Consider the following 5,931-nt stretch of genomic DNA (forward strand, 5'->3'; position numbering starts at 1 on the left):
TTTTCCTTTTGTACATTTATGCATTCATAAATTCAAAAAAAAAAACCAAAAAAGAAAAAATTCAAAAATATGTGTTACCGTTATGCCCTTCTGCTTGGTTATGCATCTTTTCATCTTTTACCATGGGCTTGATCTCATATCTCCTAGATCACGTTTTATATTGTTTTGGAATGTTTAATTCTTCTCCCATGTTAATATTTGATGTGAATTGCTAGTGTGGCTATTCCAGTAGGTTTTTGCATCCAAGTTTGGGGAAGACATCTTTCCTAATGGATCATTTCTAGACTTCATAGTCTTTGACATCATGGTATACTCTTTCCATCATTTTTCATTGTTCTCATTGCACATTGAGGACAATGTACAGTTTTAGTTTGGGGGTAAGGTCATTATGATTCATTATACCTTAAGCTGAGCTTTTAAATGCATGATAAAGATTTAAAAAATATTTGGCAATGATTTCGAACTTTTGAAGCATAGTGCCTTTGAAAAGCAAGTTGTTAAAGTCTAATACTTCTTGTATGCTCTAGGATGCCATTTAGGGGTAAAGTTTTAATTTTTGATATTATGCTTGCTCTTGTGGTCCACATCATCACGCTTGTTGAAAATGCTTTGAGAGTTGATTCTAGAATTCTACACTTGCACTTGCGCACACTAGCATTCAATTTGAGGGGTACATGCTTAGTTAATTAATGTTTTGGTTATATCCTAATTGAGTTAGTAGACTTTGAAAACTTTCATTCTTGACAAATGACCTTGCATACTAAATAACAAACCCTTTACGAAGTAATCGGGATTCGTGCCTCATTAAGCACCAAACTCTCACATGAAAAGTGGAGGGCCATAAATAAATAAATAAGGAAAAGATAAAGAGAAAGAAAAGAAAAGAAAAGAAAAGTGAGTGCTTCTCACCAATGTGGGAAAGCGGGAAATGATAGGATGAGAGTTGTTTTGATTTGTAACCTAGTTAATTTGAGCTTGTAAGTCCTTAAAGGTGTCTTTACACCTAATGCCCTAAAGCCTTGCGATTTGGGAGTCATTGACCTAATGCTTGTTAATGGATCTTCTAGAAAGCTTAAGAGATCACTACATTGCACTATACTTTTATCTTAGATCCCATAAAAAATAGAGAAAAAGAAAAACAAAGAGAGCATGTTGCAAATAAATTGAATAAATAAGGTTCATTCAATGTCTTAATGATTAGTACTATATTTGTGTGCTAGTTTTAGGGTAAGGCTATGCCATTATTTTGATTGCTAAGATAGCAACACATTTTGATGCCGGTTCACTCAAAAAGGACGATAGAATTGATTCATTTTGCATGATTAACTTGCTTGATATGTGGAGGACCATTTTTGCTTACATAGTGTTGAAATGTTGAGAATAGCTTAGAAATGGCAGAAATTTGCATACTTGAAGTAGTCTGCTTTCAACACTTTTTTTATATGTGTCGTTGTTTCTCAAGTAAGAAAGAGCCATTAATGTTTGTGGGTACCATTTCTGGAAACCTTCATGAGACTTCACTAATCCACTAGGGGTAACCTAGGGGCTTAAAAGGCTTGTTGCATATACTAAATGCAACCGTGATCCCTACGAAAGTGGTGTTATCTTTATGTGCTTTATTAGTTCATAGTAGTATATATGTTTGTTGCATTTTCATACTGTAGTTCATTGCTACGGACTAGCAATATCTAAGTTTGGAGGTGTGATAAGTGCCTAAATGTTGCACATTTCAGCACCTAAGCTAGGATTTTTTAGTCCTTCCATCTATCTTACTTTCACGTTTTAGTCCTAATTTATGTTTGTGTGTATTTCAGGGCAATAAAGTTCAAACGGGTTTAAATCGGTCCATTACTGCAATTTTTGGAGTCAAGCAAAGATAATCGGAAAAAGCTTAGAAAATAGCAAAAAGAGGCCGCAGCCCATTGTTCGTATAGTGCCCTTATCCTTCAAAAGCGGTCAATTCTACCTTTTTCCGGGCCTTTGATGATGTTCCCAATGATTAAGAAGGAAACCGATTAGCCCGGGGCCAAAATGGAGTTAAACGGGGCTTAAAAGAGATTTTTAGCACTGGGGGATCGATCCCCCAGAGTGGGAGATTGATCCCCCACTATTGGCAGAAAGGTGCAAAAAAATACCCCCTGGGGATCGATCCCCAAAGCTGGGGGATCGATTCCCCACTCTTCACAGAATTAAAAATGCCTTTGGAGGATCGATCCCCAAGCCCCTGGCAGCATTGCGGGATTTATTATTTACTTGGCTACGGGATTTTCTTATTTGGGCTTATTTTGTGAACTATTGGCCTCCAATAGGGTTTGTACTTAAGGGAAAGAAAGACCCATTAGTTGGGGAGTTAGTTTTTATTATTTTATTTTTACATTTTATTTTTCTGTAAGATATATCGTTCTCTCTGAAAAAAGCGAAAGAAAAAAAAAAGTTAGGGTTTTGAGTAATATTCAAAGAAGAAGAAGAAAGAGCCAACGATGGAGATTGGGCTTGTTAACACCATAATCATCTCCTCCATGAGCTAATTCTTCACTTAGGACTCAGATGAGCCCTAAGTTCATGTAACCTAAACCTTTGTATTTCTTTTCTTAGGGAATTAATTTTTTGTAATTAAATGTATGGCCTTGTGATTTCTTTATATATACATGCTTGATTTGACAAATTAAGGCTTGTATTGATAAATTCTTCCATTGAAATCTCTAGTTGATTTTATGTCTATGTATGATTAATTAGGGATTTTATTCTTCATTAGATGATTGAAAATTAATTCTTCCATTAATTCTATATGTAAATTGCATGTCTATGTGTGATTGATTTAGAATTATACTCTACACTAGATACTTCTTGTAGTTGTGTTTAGTGATGGCCATGGCATAGTACTTATGTGATACGATTGTCAATTAATTTTATGGGTAAAGGCTTAATCTTGATGAGTTGTTTTACAAATTAGCTTACTTGTTATTAGTTAATTGTAGTTAAGTAGGCAATTTGTGCTTGATTATGTTAACCCATGCTTCTAATTACAATTAGTATTATTCTTTTGATTGATGTGTGCTCTTATTGGATACATTTGTGAATGTGTATGGTGGGTCATGACGTAGTCTTAAATGGGTTCTACACTTTAGTTTAATTATCATTAAGTAAACAACTCATACTTGATGTTGATAATCTATGCTTAGAATTGTGATTTGTGATGATAATATGGTTACATCTATAATTACACTAATGATTTCCCCATTAATTGAAAGCAAATAGTTAATTACATGAGCTTAGTGGTGAATCCTAACCCTAAGACTCTCTTCCTATCTCTTTAATTTTTAGTCTAATTTAGTTAAATTTTTTGCATTGTTATTTCCATTTCTATGTTTTCAATTGAACTCTAGCTTAATCACTTCACCAAACTCTTTCTCTCTCTCTCTCTCTCTCTCTCTCTCTCTCTCGTGCAATCTTATTCACCAAACTCTTTCTCTCTCTCTCTCTCTCTCTCTCGTGCAATCTCATTAGCACTAAAATCAAGTTTAATCCTCACACGTGTTCAATCCCTTAGGAATGATCCCTCACTTCATACTTAACGGTATAAGTGTTAAACGGCTTTTATATAAATTTAAATTATGATGCCCGTATGATACCATTTCCAAAACCAAAGTGTTATGCATTATTTTGTGCACATGCTCGGGTTGCATCAGGTCGTTACAGGCGTATTCTTCTGCACGTACCCGTCATTCATTGTGGTCCAAGTTACAACATCCCTCTCGGTAATTTCATCAAACAACAAACGTGCATGATTCAAACACCCATTATTTATATAAAGATGAATCAACCCATTTTGCACAAGTAGATCAGAAACAAAACCCACCTTCCAAATTCAACAATGAACCGATTCGCTCACTTTGAATCCATAAAACAGCTCACACACTTTGAGCACAAAAATAAGGTTCTACTGTCCATTTCAACACATTCCCGAACCATTATGCGAAAACAAGAGAAACCCATCTCAGGAAATTGTGCTTTGCAGTAACCTCTGATCATTGTATTCCATATATAAACATTGGGTTCTAGAATTTGTTTAAAAAACACTTGAGCGTGATTTATGTTGCCATTGTCGAAAAGTGCACAAAAAGATATCACTCAGCTTAGAGGAAAAAGATGAAAAATGCGGCCAGTTCGAGTCACGTGTGCTTGAATTTGCTTCAATTCAAACACAGAATTGCACGACTCTGTGATTAACAGAGTTGGGTTGGTGATCATGAAACTGCTCTGTGAGTTCCATTTGGTTTTTAGGCAGAGGTTAAATTGGATGATTTGAGGGGTTGGAACAGTATAGGTGCAAAAATTCGTTTAACTAAAAAGCTAAAAGAATAAATATAACTCACTCAAATAAAAGAACAATTAGTAACAAGAATAATTCAAAAAAAAGTTTGTAATGCTCAATAATCTTTATTGGAGGTCTATGCCTCTATTTATATATAAAACGAAGGTGGAATTATGGTAGGATTTGCTCTGCTTGTCCTCCAATGCATTTTATATATAATTCTTTACATACAAGATTCTTTCCTTCTTCAATTCTTTCCATGTAGAATTTATTTACTGTATACTTCTTCCTATGCAGAGTTTACTTATACAGAGGATCCTTTGTCAAGGAGGATTTGATTAATCCTAACCGTACTTAGATTATAATTTTAAGTGCGCTGGATGAGTTTTTACCAGGCCGAGAGTTTAACATTAACAACCTTGGGCCAATAGTGACTTTACTTGGGCTTGATCAAAATTGGGCTTCGATGGGCTAGTGGAGAACCATTGAGGTAATACCTTATTTTAATGACGTGGCTGATTCTTATTGGAGGGGGATTTTTCCCTCTACATTTTGTTCCCAATTCCCTCTTAAATTAAACTACGGCTCCTAATTAGAAGGGAATTGAATTTGCACGGTTGCCAATTTTTGTAAGAGGTGGTTCGAGACGTGACCATTGACATTCTGACTAAAGAACTTCGTCAAAGTTTGCTCCTGTCTTCACTGAGTTCACTGTTTCGTCGTGATATCAGGTTAGTTCTTCATTTATCTTACTGATTTTATATCATGAACACTTTATCCACCCACAACCATATAGAGATTCTGGATTCCGAAACCACACCTTCATCATCTCCTGTTCTTCTTAGAGTCCGTCCTCATAGGGTTTCTAATTCCCTTGAGGCTACAAACGATTCTATTGTCCGAATAGATGATTCTTTGCCTCAAGTAGAGGTATCCACTTCTGGATCGGACGGTATTTTTACAAAAAAAGGAAAAAGAAATTATTTTTTCAGTCCAGCACATCAAGTTTACCATCGACTTCTTAATCGAAGAGTTTGAAATCCCAGAGGGGGTAGAGATTGTTGAATACCCAAATGACGCCAATTTCAGTTCTGGTGAAGGGGTGGGTGAGAATGAATTGCTTTTATCTGTTGGCCATCTTAATGCCCTTCGTTTTCCCCTTCATCCTTTTGATCACTTAGTCTTCAATAAGTTAGGTATTGCCCCCCTTCAAGTAAACCCTAACTTTATTAGAATAGTATCAACTCACTTTGTACGTCGAAGGTTAGAAGGACTTAACCTGAATCTTGCTGACTTATTGATTACCTATACTATTTCCAAACATCAGACCGAACTTGGTCGTTATTATTTCACTTCTTCTCTTCAACAAAGGATATGCATAGACTTTCCCACTTCCGAAAAGAGATGGAAAGAGAGAATGATTATTGTTAGAGGGAATTGGTCTGTGCCTCAATCAAAAGAACTTCCTATTCCTCACAAATTTGGGATATTAGGTATAGAAGATTTATCCTCCTTTCATCCAGAATGCTCTAGTTACTTCCCATGTCAGGTTTTACTTTTTCGTCATATTTATAAATTTCTTAGTGTTTTTTCAACAACGTTCCCATCTTCTGTGG

The 5,931-nt window shown here is 35.5% G+C and overlaps 1 pseudogene; it reads right to left on the bottom strand.

Annotated features, from left to right (window-relative positions):
- LOC132313846 (pentatricopeptide repeat-containing protein At2g22410, mitochondrial-like) overlaps window positions 1-4,251 on the bottom strand; it is a 42,891-nt pseudogene extending 38,640 nt beyond the window's left edge.
- Between the last annotated feature and the right edge of the window lie 1,680 nt (window positions 4,252-5,931).

This window comes from Cornus florida, unplaced genomic scaffold (genome assembly GCF_030987335.1).
Source record: "Cornus florida cultivar Cherokee Brave unplaced genomic scaffold, ASM3098733v1 CherokeeBrave_3.0.0_Hap2_Chr06, whole genome shotgun sequence".
Classification (NCBI taxonomy): Eukaryota; Viridiplantae; Streptophyta; class Magnoliopsida; order Cornales; family Cornaceae; genus Cornus; species Cornus florida.